Here is a 16,908-nt window from a genome sequence, read left to right on the forward strand (position 1 = left end):
TTAGAGTCTACTTGGTGAGAACTTTCCATCTATTAATTACGATCTTAAATAATTTGCAAGGTTTAGCATAACACGTATTTCTTAAAAGTTGATGAGGACCATTTTTGGTTAGTGGTTTGAATATCTTTCACTTCTTTCCTTCCCCAGTTTTATTTTAAAGGCTATAGACTTTTGTTTTAAACTTTTTCTAGTGAGATGATTCCATCTGTTGATTACGATCTTGAACGATGTGGAAGATAATCATCCATATATAACATATCTTCCTTCGCTTGAGTAGCTCGAGTAGGTCAGAACCGCGACTACCAAGCCAATGTTCGCGGGTTCAGATCTAATTGCAGTAGAGTTTACTTTGAACGCACCTATGATGAGTGCTCAGTCGGTGAAAGCATGACTTTTGTCGAGTAGACATACAGCCACAAAGCTGCAGCCATTTCTTCCCTATTTCTTTCTCTTTTCCCTCCGCTTTCTGAGAGGCGACGTGTTACTCGAATAGAGGAGGGACATAGCCTGGGTAATTAGTCGTACTCAAAAAAATTACAATCAAGTGTCATTGATGTCGATCAGCTCTATCAGCTCCGGGTAATGACGGAAACCTTTGGCTGCTAAACATGAAAGAAGGACATTTTCCAAAAAGCTTATCCGAAAAGGTAATGAAAGATTGAAGTTCTGTTTAGGATCAACTTGATCTGTAAAATCCCTGATTTTGAAAATTCACGGATTCGACATTTTTATTATTGCCATTGATAACCAACTTGATATCTGAGTAAGGCTGAGAACTTCTTGCTCAAGGTCATCTCTGTTCGAGAGCAAAAATGCTTTGGCTGGGTCTCGTATATGTATATGATTCTTTAAACCTGCAATAATTTTTATTCGAAAATGGAAGGAAATTATATTTATCTCTTAATAAATCATAATCAATATCGAATCATTTATGAATATATTGCATACTTTTAGAAAGGAAAGGCGGAAATAAAGACGATAGATTACAAGCACAATGTCGCGATATCTCTCTTTGGCAAGTTATGTACAAAAGATTTTTTCAAGCTTTTCATTCAGATAAAGATAGTAATATGTTCTTATTTATGTTCTTATATATATATATATATAGAAATAAATTATGTATTGTAAAGTGACATTGGTGGTGGATATAATCATAATAATAATAAAACGTGTATTTACTTATTTTAAAATCAAACCGATTAAGACTCAGTACAATATGTTTTTCTATTCAACCAGAAATAAAACGTCTCCACCTAATTAATGGTCTTCGTTAATGCTTTATTTTTATTGCAATTATATAAAAATATTTATGTATATAACATTTTATACACACTACTCACATCTACGCATACCCAAACACATATCTCAGTCTATACATTCTTCCAAAATATATAATAAATAACTCCGAGCTATGGAAATTACATAACTTTCGTATATTTTTTATAAACATATCCAGACACAGTGTGACTAATGAAAATCTTTTAATTTTTTTCCTTTTTTTTGTCTTTTGTTATTAATACTTAATAATATTAAAAGAGAAAAAAAAAAAAAAACAAGAAAGGAAAAACTGAGAAGCTTATTAAAACAATCACTAGCAAAGAAAAACAAAAAAAAAAAAGATACTAAAGAAAATAAAATTTTGCCGCTATTAAATATTAAATGAAACAATTTTACTAAGGGAATCATTTATCTTTCAATTTAAAGAAAACAGGAGAAGAGAACAAAATAGAAAAACGGAAAAAAAAAAACAAATAAATAAAACTTTACAAGATGTGAAGCAAGTTCCAAACGCAAAAAAAAAAGAAACAAAAGCTAAAAAGTAATAAAAAAAAAAAAAAAGAAAGACAAGAGCTACACTTATACATACTAATAAATGGATAAATTGCATAGAAATTAATTTTACATAATCTAGGGACTAATCGTAAGCTATTTGTCGTCTATTGTGTAAAAATATTTTTGAGAAAAAAGTGGAAACGGAAATCATCTCAACTCTTCAACCCATCTCTAAGAAAATTGTTGAGGAGTTTCTTTCATATTCATATCACAGTAGCTGGGATGTCATGAAAGTTTGACGCATTTCATTTGACTACTCAGAAATCGTCTTTGCGTCGGTGTACAGTGTGGCCAAATATGTCTCAGACCGGAGATTTATTGAGTGTTGTTTTAAAGTCATGTAAATTTCTTTTATCGAATGCGTGATATATACTGATCCGGGTAAGCGTTTCACAAGCATATCGAATTCTTTAACCTTTTTTTAATGAGTAATTTCACCGCATTTTGTACATACGAATTGGTCGGTATCACCCTTAAACAATCGCATCGATGTAAACCAATGAAAAGGTTAGCAAAAATTATTATTACTTTCCTTTCTTTTCTTCATTTTTGCATTACTTGTCTGTTAACAGTTGTTTGCGTAACCGTTTTTAGAATGTATCACTAATCTCTTATACATTTCCTTCGGCATTTCTTAATGGCCTTTCATAATCTCCACAAGGGTTATATTGAAGTTTCCCATCATTTGTACGGCCGAGAAATGTGCTTTGGAAAGGCTTGAAGACCATTTCTATCTGTTTGCCTTGCCAACTTTCGTGTATGTTCCCCCCTTATAATTATATGATGACAGTTTCAATGCTTTGCCTTCAAGAGATCACAAACACAGCCCTTTTATTCAGGTGACTCAGAGAGTCACCTGCTGCTGATATGCTGACTCACAGAAGAAGTAGGAGATCACAAATACATCTCAAATTGTTTTTTAATTGCCGTCTTTAGACTTCGTTGTTTGCCGTCGTTTGTCACATCGACGATTTCTAAAAACTTCATCATTTTTTATTTTTAATAAAATTTAGTTTATGAAAATCAGAACAAGGGTTCGTCCATAGTTACTAAACATGCATAAATATGATTTTTTGTTGGCGCAGTTACCTAAAATATTCGGCCAAACCAAGCACTGTATAATCTGTATCACTTCGCCTCATACACTTATTCAAATAACGATTTTTTAAAATAAGGCTTTCGGTATAAGAAGGGAGCGAAAAAGTAGTGAGATGCGAACCATTGTCAAGAGCGTTTGTCTTTTGTCCAAAATCTATAAACCTTGCAGACCAGCGTCGTGCATGCGTCGCCCATAGGAGACATGCCCTGACTGTCTGCTCATATAGCAAAAAGAAAAAGACACATCGGTGTTATAAATCTCATCAAAATATTTCAAAAGCTTCAACCTGTAAGCTAAACACACGGATACAAATCAAGGGAAAAAGGAGGACAGACAAGCTTAGATCGTTTCAGAAAGTGACTCTGAATGGATCGAATTAATAAATCCATATGCATCCACAGGAACTTAATATACGCTCGTATCACAACTGGTGGTATACCGAACAATTTCAATCTTTGACGTGTCAGTTGCGTTTTATGCATCTATTGAAATCTGTATTAACATTTCAAAAGTTTATTCAAAAGAACGGAAATATATCATAAATTTTTTGTTTGCTGTTGGGAGCAGATCACTATCGCATCACAGCTAAGCCATTTCATAAGCCATAAGTCCATTCATATATTATTATTTTGCTTGGATTTTTTTTACACATATCACAAGTTCGTAGAAATTCAATATTCGCAGGATTAAATAAACGTTTCCATATCTCATATCAAATGAAAACTACGGTGTAAAAAAAGATTAAAAAAATTCAGATAAATATTTCGATTAATTGTTTTAAATAAAAGTTTTATCGAAATTTAATGTTATTTGTGTTTCTTCTAAAGAATTCCATTTATCTCACACTTTCCTTGTTTTCCTTATTTTATTTTATATTATGCCCACTACCAAAGAATGGCGTTATATTTAATTTTCCGTTCCGTTTAAAAAGGCGCAATACTAAGCAAGAGAAATCCTATTAAAATAAGATTCGGTCGGTCCTTCACTTGTTCCGGGACATCCGCAGGCGCAGCAATACCGTGCAATTAAGATAAAGCTCTAAAATTTGTTATGGTAGACCTAGTCTTAAATGTCCTATGTCAAATATTTACGTGGGCCGTCCACCATGTACACCCTCAAGTAATGAAAATGTAAAATATTAAGAAAAAAAAAAAAAACAAAACCAAAAAGAGAACTTTACACTCAGAAATCTCAAAACATTTTCGTCAATTATTTATAATTTATAAAAGATATTGGATTAAAAATATGGATAAAATATACTTTTCACAGCCCCTTGCATTGTGGCTGGAAATAAATGATTACAATCGAGCGCAGTTTCACTTATCTACAATTGCTGAATAAAAAAATGTCTTGCAATGTTTGCATACTTGCCTGCGGTCTTGGGTATCAAAATATTTATAGACATATATATATATAAATAGATATGTATATAGATAAAAATATATTTTTTTTTACATCTTATTATTTCTTATTACTTAACAGGATTGTTGTTTACTTAATTTACTCTTTTTTATTTCATTTTTATTCGCTATTTCTTTTATTAGCATAAGAAACAATCTAAACACTCAAGAAAAAATAAAAACGTTAAATTTGTATACATTAGAAATTAGATGATAGATGATAAAAAAAAAAGCAAAAAAAAAAAAAACATAATTCGTTATGCTTTCTATGTCTACATGTCTGATGATTGTAAAAATAGAGAAAAAGGAATAAAATTATGTCAAAAAAAAAAATAAATAAATAAAAAAAAAAAAATAAATAAATAAAAATAAGAAAATAATCATAAATGTATCATGCAAATAATATGCAAATATGTGTACGCGTATATGGTTCTTATACATTTTGCACAGACGACGTGCAGATATTATGACTTGCAGTTATATGAATTCGAAATGCGAAGCTAGAGTTTAAAGGCATAAATAAAAAAAAATAAGATTTTCTTTTTTTTTAGATAAAAATTATTTGTAAAATTAATTTAAGAAATGTTTTCTAATGTATATATATATATATATATATATATATATATATATAAATGTGAATATATATATAATTATACAAATATAAATATGCATATATATATAACTATATAAATATGTAAATATACATATATATATATACATATATATACGCGTGTGTATACATTTTCCTAAAGAATTTGAAATTTTTGAAAAGTATATGTGTGAAGGAAGGAACGAACTATACGAAAAACTATACTTGCCTGATGAAGGTGAACATATTTTCATTTTACATAAGTTTTAATAAAATGTATTAACTTTTTCATTTATTTCTAAAACGGAACGTCAGTCAGTTAGCGAGCAATGCATTGTAATGGTACTTAATAAAAATTCCTGCCAAATTTCAAATTTCTTCTCATTTATGGCTTATAAGTTGTCATTTCATGTTGTTTGTCATATCATGCTGGCCATCTTCTTAATTTCAAATTAGAATATTTATTGGAGAAAAAATTTTGAGTCAACGTAAGGATGTACGTTACAATTATGTAAAAATAATATAGAAAAAAAACAAGTTAGAACGGTATGAAATTATTTGCTTTTCAAAGCATTATTTTTAATAGAAAAGTCGGCTTTATAGCAGCGATGTCCGACTGCAAATGAAGCAGTTCGCAAGCACCTAACAAATAAGTCATAAAAAGAGGGAAGAATAGAATAGCTTTAAATTTAAATAAACTGATACCCACCATTTATGTTAAACGAAAAATTTACCCAGTCGAATATAATCGTTTTGGCAAATATGACAACCTGTACTGAGCTTGATAACTTATAGCACTCGAAATAAAAATAGCATGTATTTATTTGCACATAAGGATAATAATAATGACAAGAAGAGCTCTATCTCTAATTTCAAATTTCTTTCCTCATTGCGGACAAAGCAAAGTTGGTAAAAAATATTTCAACGGACGAATTTTTTTTGTAAGTTGAAATCAATCAAAAAAAAGGTGAGAATATTATTTCACAAATTCATTTTGGAATGTCTAAGACAAAGATATATCTTAGTACGTTTCTCTTGGACCATAAGAACATTTTTTATGAGCGTATCTACCTTTTAGATTTGTTCCGCGGTAGTTAGAAATTTCTTACTTACTTGGCCATAAGCAAGATTTATTTTGATTGTTGTGATAACTGTGTGCCCGTGTAGCAGTTTCCCTATAGTATATACAACAGATTGATCAGTCTAACAATTTTTGTACATGTAGTTATATATATATAATCCACCTTGTTGGAACTACTACACTCGCAAAAAGTGAAATGTAAAACTGAAGTTTGGCATGTACGTTGTCAACTGGCCACAGAGTTCTCTGCTCTCGAGAGGTCTCTCACTTATATAGGATAGATTAGAACATACATAATTTACTATATATATTAATCGAATATTCGACGCGCTTTTTTCTCGGGCCTGAGTAAAACTAAAACGTAAAATTGATTCTGATCGGCTAGCGGACATGCCTGCAATTAACAAATTGGCTTAAAAATTTGACATGGTGAGTATCAAACATTCGTCCTAAGGCGAATATAAGTTTTCTTCCAAATCTTTTTATTTATTTTTAGTAAGTAAAATCAGAATTTTTATGTGGAAAAATCCTAATAAATTTTTGTTAAATCAACTTAAAACGATTTTTTATATATGCAAATAAAACAAATAAGTAAATCAAGAATTAATGACTTTTTTACATATACGTATATATATATATAATATATAGAATAATTTGGATTACAAAACGCAGAAATAGAAAAAAATGAAAAATAAATAAATAAATATAATTTTAATAACATATTTACATAAATAAAATAGAAAAAAGTACATGAAAAAACATACATATATATATAGATATAAATATATATACATGTATATATATATATATATGTATATATATATAAATATGGCTAAAATGTCTTATGCAGGTATTGACGTCTTCCTATGCTACGCTGTCTATTATTAACTAAACAACAAGAACAACAACAACAACAAAAGATATATAAATAAACAGAAGTAAAGATAACTAACAACAAAAGAATGAAACAAAACAAAAAAAAAAAACAAAATCATTAACTATAAAGTTATACAATTTACAACTTAGGTATTTATTACACGTTTATTAATATGTATGTACGAATGGATATATATATGAAATGATTAATAAAATACAAAATAATAATAATAATAATAAGAATAGTAATAATGCTGTTGAAATATAAAAATAAAACATAATTACTTATTCGTACGATGAATAATAATTTTTAAAATACTTAAAGCATATAACATTTTTTTTTTTTTTTTCTTTAAAAATTAAAGAAATTTTTTTAAACTGAATCGAACAACTTTTTACAAATAGATTTAAAATAAAATTATATTAACTTTAATGAAAAAAATGTATTAAAAGTAGAAGAAAAAAATTGAAAAAAAAGTCACGTCACTCAGACATTATTTTACACTTTCCTTTCGTGTCACATCATTCAAATTGAAGGCTTTTCTGTCAATTTAATTTAACTTGTGGAAACATATCTTCTAATTAGAAAATTTCTAATGAAGCCATCGTGTTGTAAGTAGTGTTCACATCGCTTAGATTGTGTGTGCAATTTGTTAATTATAAAGGCTTACAAAAAGATCAGCTAAAAGTACTCGTTGCTGAAGTAAATGACAACTTAACCCTTTGCTATCTATTAAGCATTTTATTATACCCTACACCTAATATACCTTGTGGTACAAACTATATTAAATTTGTGCGGCAGTATGTAACAACCGCAACAGCTTGAGAGAACCCACCTTCGATTATACCGATCGATTCAGAATCATTCTCTCGTTCGAACTAAACATGTCTGTCCGTCCGCCCGTCTACCCATGGATTCTTTTGCTTAATCCATAGGTCTCTATTTTGGAGATATTTTGATAAAATTTGGTGCACTGACATGTTTTTGACCTGAGGGCCAATGGTTTTGCAAGCAATTCGGTAAGGATCACTTTTTCGATCGCTTCATTTTAAAAAGTCATTATACGGTAAAATATCGCAATTTTCAAAATTTTCCGAAAATACTCGCTGTTTAACAGCATTTCGATGCTTAGTTTGAAAATTTGATCCGGTTGGGCCGGTTTTTGAACTTTTCACGCTTTTTTGTCTGATTTCCACTATTTCTTGATGAAAACTGGTTCATAACAATAAATTGGCAAGAAACAAACCTTACCGAATTTGAAGCAACATATGTAAGGATTCTCGGGAAACGTAAGCATTTATATACAAAAAAGGTAATGTTTTATGATGAAAATCCTCTCCTTGTAGTAATTTAAAATAAAAATGAAGTGGACGACATTTAAACGCCATGGGTGTATTTTTTGGAGTCAATTCCATGCACGTTTTCTTATGTATAGTAAGCTCTGCAGAAAACGTTTGTTTCTTAACATTTTATGATGAAAATTGGAAACTGAAAAAATTCTTAAAAAGAAAATTTAGTTCGCAAACTCTGGATCGCAATAATGTAATATTTCGGGCCCTTCAATAGGCAGAATTTCATAAAATCTATGAACATAATGTTTAATTTTTGGTGTATTATTATCAAAAGGAGTGGTTAGCTGTATCAGGCGGAATGGCATAGGCTATGTAACGGTCGACTATGCCCAACTACAATGTCTTTAGTTGTTTTTACTAAGAATACCTAAAATTTCCATTGGGTTCGCTCCCTCCAGCAAAAAAGAGAAAAGAAGTACACCAAGTGAATTTAGGTTATGAGCCTCTGTATAGCAAAGTATTGCTATGTGATTTCACTCGGCAGATGTTTGTCATTGATATTTTTTAAATCGGTGTTTTTGATTCGATTCCATCAGTCACCAGCGAAGAACCTCTAAGCTGAAAACATGGACAAGTGGCTTATAACTGCTAAGCATAATTGCAAATTACAGCACTTAAGATCATACATCTTACAATGGGTTTGCAGTTACCAAGCACTACAGAGTTCAATGCGTGCTTAACCCCATTGACATATAAGATAAGATTCTGATACAGCATTCCTAGAACAAAAGGGAGATACACGTAATTTGCTTTCCGCTTAAAGTAGCAGTCCCAAAAATTTGTCAGACATCTCATAAAGCGTAAGCTTTTGCGAAAAAATCTTTCAAGTCGATCTACCTGCCTCTGTCAGTCAGCTCAATAATACTAATAACAGAATGTTGAAAGTTTGATTAAATCTAAAAATGTCCGAAACCCGTCCATAAAATCGGCTGCAAATGAAAAAACAAACTTGAAAAAAATCGTTAAGCAAGTCGAAGATTTTAAAACTTTTTCATCAATAATATCGATGGATATCGATCGAAGAAATGATCTCAATTGCCAAAGTAATTGTCGCAATTAATGTAAGATAAAGAAGGAGAACAACGAAATTGTAGCGTGTAATTGTTTGAAAACTGATTTTATATCTGCGTTTAAAAAGATCTATAAATTGTTATCTCCCTAGTAATAGATATCCAAGATTCTTTCTCTAAGGTGAATAAAGTTTTTTCTTTTTGACTTGAAAATTTCACATTTCTGAAATTCAGTTTTATGCATGATATATAACGAAATTTGATTTAAATAATTCATATCATCTATTTACACTGTAAGGATGTGCATAAGTGTATGCGTGTGTTTATGTATGGATTAATATCGGTAACACACAGTGAATTACTAGGCGTTGTAGAAGGACATCATTTAAAGATTAATTCAGCAGAAATTTTTACATGTTGCTTTCTCACTCTCCTGCAAACCTTGGAATATTTCAACTAAAGAAGTCAAGAAAAAAAATAGTAATAAAATAAATAGCTAAATATGCATATGTTTTATTCAAAAAAAAAAGAAAAAATATTTATGTATGTAATGTGGATACGTAAACTATAATTAGCTGGAAACGAATTTTGATCTAACTATCGCAACAATCATAACAATTCGTTATAAGGCCTATTTTTAATGTTACATATTAAATAATACAATAGATGGACATATGGACGGACAAATCAAAATCGATTGCGGCTTTTTGGTACATCACAAATATGCAGGAGCTTTTTGGAATTTCTAATAAGTATTTGTGGTTGCCATGCAAACGAAATGAAAAATTTAACATATCTAATATGAAGTAATTCTTTTATCACGATTCATTAGAGCGATCTAATGTTTGCTTTCTCATCGCATATTCGATGCGACCGAATTTTGTTTTTAAAAGTAAGGTTTCTAACACACATATGCTCCTTGCATATGACAAGCTTTATAAGCCCATGCTTTTTTTTTTTTTTTGACATATTTATAAATGATAAAAGAAAGAAAATGAGAAACAAAAATATTACGCTACATTTACATAGCTGTGACACTGAAATTTCGCATACTTTGGCACAACACTACACAGCCCTGTTTATTCTACCGGCGATTCCTCTCATTTTCCTAAGCATATCATTTTTTACTTATCCTTGAACTATAAAGAGAAAGTAAGATACAAAAAAGAAAAAATAACTAAAAATCCCATTTGAAATGATGACACACACATATCGTATAACGTATATCATTGTAAAGACAAACATGAAACATATAAACAGAAAAAAACAAGCAAAAGAAAGAAAAAAAAAAAAAAGCACAAGAAAATAATAACATTGAATGAAAGTAGGAAGAAAGTAAAGCACAACACACCAACATGTTAACACAAACATATTAAGTGTCATAGCAATACCCAAAACATATCATAAATGTTGTAATTAACTGTGTTTTACGATTTGGTGTATGTACATATACAAGTGTGTATGTGCGTGTGTGTATGTGTTTGTGTGTGTGTGTGTGTGTATAAGAACCAAAAATTGAAAAAAAACAAAAATATCCCAATGAAACTATTATAAGAATAGAAATGCTAATCATATCCAAGTTGTTGATAGCTAGCATTATAAAATCCAATTAAGACTTGTTGTTATATTCGTTGCGGACTAAGAAAACAATAGAAACCGAAACCGAAGTTAAACCAATGTTTTAACAAGCAGTTTAATAAGCAATTTTCAAAAATTTCATAGGCATGCGTGTGCGTGTGCATATATATATGCTCGTGAAACCTAAATGATGATAATAGTAAAACTTCTTATCAATTTATTTTCGAAACTTAAACAACTATTTAAACTCTTATTAATAAGATTTATGTTAACATGAAACTGTTATGATATTAACCACAAGAGAAGGTTTACGGGTTTTCATGAGAAAACGCCACAGCATTTTCTTAATATGTTTGCGGCAGCATAAATGGTGGTCAGTCTTGTATCGATCAAATTATTAATTGATTGCATATATGTTCATGCACGTTTTCCCTCATATGTTTATTACTTTAAGTTCAAATTTTTCACCATGATTTCAAAATCAATCTTGATGGAAAAAGAGTATCGACGCTATTTTCAAAAATCCTTCGTCTTTCATAAGCTTCGATGTAAGTTTAAGCGTATTTGCAAGAGAATGCTTTCTAACCTTCGCTCTTCTCCTTTTCGTGTAAAACATTGTGGGTCACAGGCTTAGAGAAGATAAAATTGGTGGTAGTCGGGGTAAAATATTATCCCTTAGCGGGAAGTCATTTCGTTTGTTTGGTACAAGGTGATGAAACTTTTCATTGAATTCTGGTGTTTCCTTGTTCTTCATATTATATCTTTAATGCATGATAAGTAAGTGAAGAAAGCAGAGGTCAACAACTTAGGTACTTATTTACGTATCTAATCCCTAATCAGTTATTTAACTAAATGTGTCTACTATCAAACCTGAAAACGGTCCAAGAGTTTTATGTAGGGTATTAAGCTTAGTCGCATATGTAACATTTGATCCTGAACACTCTTCTTCTGACCTTGTCTTCGTATTGTGGGATTCGTACAACCCAATAAACCCTTTGCACTCGAGATCTCCGAGAGATATTTTCACCTTATAACATAAGGGCGAAAGCAGACCTGAATAACATCATTTATTCTGTTAACAAACTACACAAATCAAATCTATTCAGGAGATATACTGTAAAAAAAATGATCACCTTTCGCTTAAACTAGGAGAACTGATTCAAACTCTGATAATGATTTTTCTGATAATGATACATTTCCCAAAGCAGCCAATGTAAAAATACATTCGTTATTTAAAAAAAACCTAACTTTATAGTGTCATCTGTGGAATTGTTTCCTTTGTGGCACCCTATGCTATAACATTTGTATCTATTGCATCGGTTAATAAAACAAGTACCAAGGCCAAGGACCAAGACCTACCACTAAGTATTTTAAACCACTTCCCTTAATCATACTTTCCAAAATAGAAGGTTTTATGAGAAGTAGTAGAAAAAGTGGTCCGAGAAAAATGATGAGCCATTTGCAATAGCGACCATCCTTGGACCAAAACACGCTGTTGTGTACCGAACTTCATGAAAATATGTCTAATTTGAACACAAGAAAGCAGGACGGACAGACACGCTTAGATAGACACCAAAAATGTGTTAGGGTATAACTATGACTATTGTTTTTACACACATATCAATCTCTTACAATATTTTCAATACAGGTTTTCTAGTGAAATTATACCAAAGGTCTTGGAGTAACATGAAAGAAAGAGCACTTTGAGTGCAAAGGGTTAAAAAATGAAAAGTTGAAGCTTGACATTCATATTCTTAGTGCAGTTGTGCATTAGCATTAGAATTGCTTCAGGCAATTTTATCCAAAATTATCCCTTCTAGCGTTAGAAGTCGTAAATCATTCAAATGCCAAATTCTCTCTATCGATTTAACCATCTGGCCCTGTAGATCTAACTTTGCTAATTGAACTACACCCGATTGTGTTGCAATAGAGTATTAGTAGTAACGAAATCTGACACTCTGTGTTCTTTAAGCTGCAAAAATATTATCCCGAAAACTGGGGTTAATAATAAACTTTATTTATTTATAGCAATCTTTGCATCGTCTTTTTTTTTAACCCTTTAATGCGTATTGTTGCCAAATTCATTTTATTTTTAATTTTTTTTTATATCGATTTTTTTAAAAACTTAATTTGAAAATTAAGTGAAACTGGATGGTGGACAATTGGCAACATTATGCAATGGAGGGCTAATAGCACATTTATGACGAAATTACTAAACGAATGTTTTATTAAATGATTTTCTTTGTACATATTTTTGTTTTAGTTTTGTAAAGATTTAAACAGAAAAAGCAACAACCATCCACCAAACTTTTAAATGACATTAAAAAGCGTGTACAAGAAAAAAATTTATATTAAAGAAACATTTTTTAAATGTTAAACATTTTTACATATTTACATTATTACACGAATATGCAATGTAAAGCAAATAAGCAAAGGGAAAAAAAGAAAACATATACATGTATACAAAACCACTTAACCGGCCCTCATCGTCTACTGCTACCACTACTACTACTACTACTACTACATCTCAGTCGTTATCATATTGTATCATAAAAAATTATTATTTATGAAAATATGAAAAACAAATCTAGACACATAAACGCATTAATACGTACATTCAGCCCGTACACACAACTGTATAGAAAACTCATTAACTGAAAACACATGATAAGAATAAAAAAAAAAAAAAAATAAGTAAGTAAATAAAAAAGAAAAATCAATTGTAAAAAAAAAACAAATTATACCAAAGATTATTAGTCAAGTAAAAATTACGATATGATGAAAAAGTTATTTTTTATTTTATAAATTAAATTAAAAAATCTACATAATAATTATATATATATATATATATTAATATATGTACGAAAATGATTTTACAGCATAAATAAATAAAAAATGTGAATTATTGTGAGTATATATATAAATATATATAAATACATGAATGAATAGCAGCAAAAAAAAAAAAAAAAAAAACGAAAGAAAGAGAAAAATCTACAAAAAATAGTTGTATTTAATTATATGCCGTTATTAAGTTTAACGATTAAATTACAAAGAAAAACAATTGTGTCTAAAAATTTAGAATTAAAAGAATGATGCAAAAAATAAAAAAAAAAAAAAAAAATTAAAATAATAAAAGTAAAAACAAATCTATGAATACTCGTGGTACATACATACTGAACTAAATTTAAATAAATGTTTAAAAATTAAAATCAGTGATTATCTCTTATTAAACTTTTCGGTAGGGTACAAAATCCTGGATGTTCATCATTCCAATTCCATTAATTATATCGATCGATTCAGAAAACGTTTTTTTTTTGTTCGTCCGTCTGTCCGTCTCATGGCTGTTCATGAATTCTTGTGTCCACCTAGTTGGTCGCAAATTTCTGAGATATTATGATGAAATTTGATACACTGACACGCTTTAACCCAAGGCTGCTCGCTATTGAACATAGTTGGGATCGGCCCACTTTCTAGATCACTCCCCGTACAACGGCCTATTTTGAAAAGTCCTGATATGAAAACAAATTGCAAATATTCAAAATTCCTCGACAAAAAACGCTGAGTAACAGTATTTTCAGATTCTGAATTGGTATGGAAAATTTGATTCGGCAGTGGAAAGTTTTTGAAAAGCCTCTGCGATATAACCTTTCTTACGAAAACGGAGCGTTTATACGACAAAAAGATTTCATTTTCAATACTGCAAATTGATAATTATTTCGTAATAGTAAACAGACAAAAAAATTAACCTAAGTGAATTTGGCCCTTGAAGGTATAGTTTTTGGACCTTGCTTCATATAAGATTTCTCATGAATAGTAACCCGTTCAGAAAAACATTAAATTTTTAATATATTTAATAAATTGGTCCATGATAGCAATTGAACAAAAATATAAACGGTAGGGAAGGGGTAAGGGGAGGTAACATATATACGCGTTATCATGAAAATTAAGCTGTCATAAGGAGGGAAAGTCTATATTCTAACTTTTTGTGACGGTAAGTAAACTTTAATAAAATTTGAAGGAAGTAAATGAAGGTTGCAAAAATACAGATCATGCCATGCTTCAATATGCGGGCTTTAATGAGAAGGAATCCTTGGTATGAGAATAATGTGTAATTCTTGGTGTTTTATTATCAAAAGGAGCGAATAGTGTAGGATATCTAACGGTCGGTCTTGCCCGACTGTAATGTTCTTATTTGTTTATTATCTACTGTGCGGGGAGTGTATATTCGTTTAGTCAACGTGCTTGCAACACTTAAAAGTGAATTTTCAAAAATCCCGTGAAATCTACTTATTTTAGATCAATATCAAAGTCGGAAACGGTTTAAGCATGTCCATCTATTCGTGGCTTTGTATGGCATTCTCCTCAAATATATCGACTTCAAATTTGAGAGAAACATTCGAAATTCTTACACGCAGTTTGATACTGCGAACAGTCCAAATCGATCGAAGCAAAAGACCGCAACACTATATAAACAGAGAAGAACTGCTTTGAAAACTAAACAAAGGTGACTTTTCTACTCAACAATCAAAAACTATGCTAAGCACAACTATAAAAATTTGCTCGTACATTCTGTGGGTGACCCTACAGGACGTGTGAAGGCCTCGAAGGACCAGGCATAGCCATCCAATGGCAAAGAGTGCCGTAATTTCAGTGTCTTGTTCGCTTTTGCGCGAGTACTAAGACTGAGGCCCAGTCGAATGTAACTTTCTTACGTGCTGTTCATTAATATTAAGCTTTCGAGTGATTATAGCGATGGACAGGAATAAAAGAGACCTTAACTTTTCATGCCAATGCTATGGATCGTGGATAATTGTGTAGATTTCCTTTGGAAACTTTTCCAGTTTTGTAACTAATCCGAGCTGATCAAACATACTTACAACCGTAGCCTGCGGAATTGATTTAAGATTGTTTTCAATTTTTTAACTGACCTGGGCTATCAAACATGCTTATAACAGTAATCTGTAGAATTTGCTTTAGGAGTTCCGCCATTATGGAAGCAAATGGTTAAACTGTTCAGAACCTGCTACCGAGATGACAAAAATATCTTCGTGTGATCTCTGAGGCGTGCTTTTGAGTCTAATAGAATGAAAGTGAAACGTGCGAGAAAAAAAATTTCATTTTCTTTCTTTGTTACACTATTCTTTCTTGGAGTAATTATTTCCTGTACCTATTTGCGAGCAAATTAATTAACCTAAAGTCGAAAGAATTACAGAATTTTAATGTGAGTTCCTTGCAAAAGTTAAAAAAGTTTCTGAATAAATGAAAACACCCTACACCTCTTCCTTTAATGCACTTAGTTTGGGCAGCGTCCAAACTATTTTCAATAGGAGTCGCTCTTGGGTCAAAAAATGTATTTCAAAAACTATGATCTATAGGTTGATTACTAGAAAACAAAACAGACTGACAGATAAGCTTTAATCCATTTAGGAAACGATTCTGAATGGGTCGATATCAAAAATCATGAGTCTATCTCGCGTCCTGGTAACTGTTGCATGCGTCCGCACTAAATTTGTTTGGCTTTGTATGATGTAGGGTATAAAAAACAAAACTAAGTCAAAGCATTTATGACACACAGGATCAAAGCAATTGTGTACTGGAAATGTACTGGAAAAAAATGGTATAAAAATCAAAGAGAATAATTAAGTTCACAAGTAATCCTAATCTACCTTTGGCATACTTTTGAACTTTGAATTTAGATTTTTTGATTATCTCATGATGCCTTACAAGGAAAAATCTGTTTGACATTGCTTTAAGTTAACTATTAGCATTAGTTATGAAATCAAAATGAACCGTTTTAACAAAATGTGTGTGACATCATACCACCATGTGACTCGCACTCACATAATCCGAGAGACAGCCCCTATATTGGACAGGAAGGACCCAAACAAGGAGAAAATTTGGGCCAGAGATGCGTTCAAGAATTGTGCAACTGTACATTGCCTTTCAGAACAGCAACCGGAATATGACTTTTGATCATGGAGCCATGAAGTAAACCTAAGTTTATGCAGAACTTGCATCAATACATAAATATTTTCTTATTTTTTTAAAGGGTTTTTTTGCCTTTTTATATAACTCGAAATCAAAACAAA

At 30.7% G+C, this 16,908-nt stretch overlaps 1 protein-coding gene across 1 annotated transcript in view; it reads right to left on the reverse strand.

Moving 5' to 3' along the window:
* LOC119641713 (protein lap4) overlaps positions 1 to 16,908 on the reverse strand; it is a 309,554-nt gene that overhangs the window by 37,318 nt on the left and 255,328 nt on the right. The window lies entirely within an intron of this gene.

This window comes from Glossina fuscipes, unplaced genomic scaffold (assembly GCF_014805625.2).
Source record: "Glossina fuscipes isolate IAEA_lab_2018 unplaced genomic scaffold, Yale_Gfus_2 174, whole genome shotgun sequence".
Taxonomy (NCBI): domain Eukaryota; kingdom Metazoa; phylum Arthropoda; class Insecta; order Diptera; family Glossinidae; genus Glossina; species Glossina fuscipes.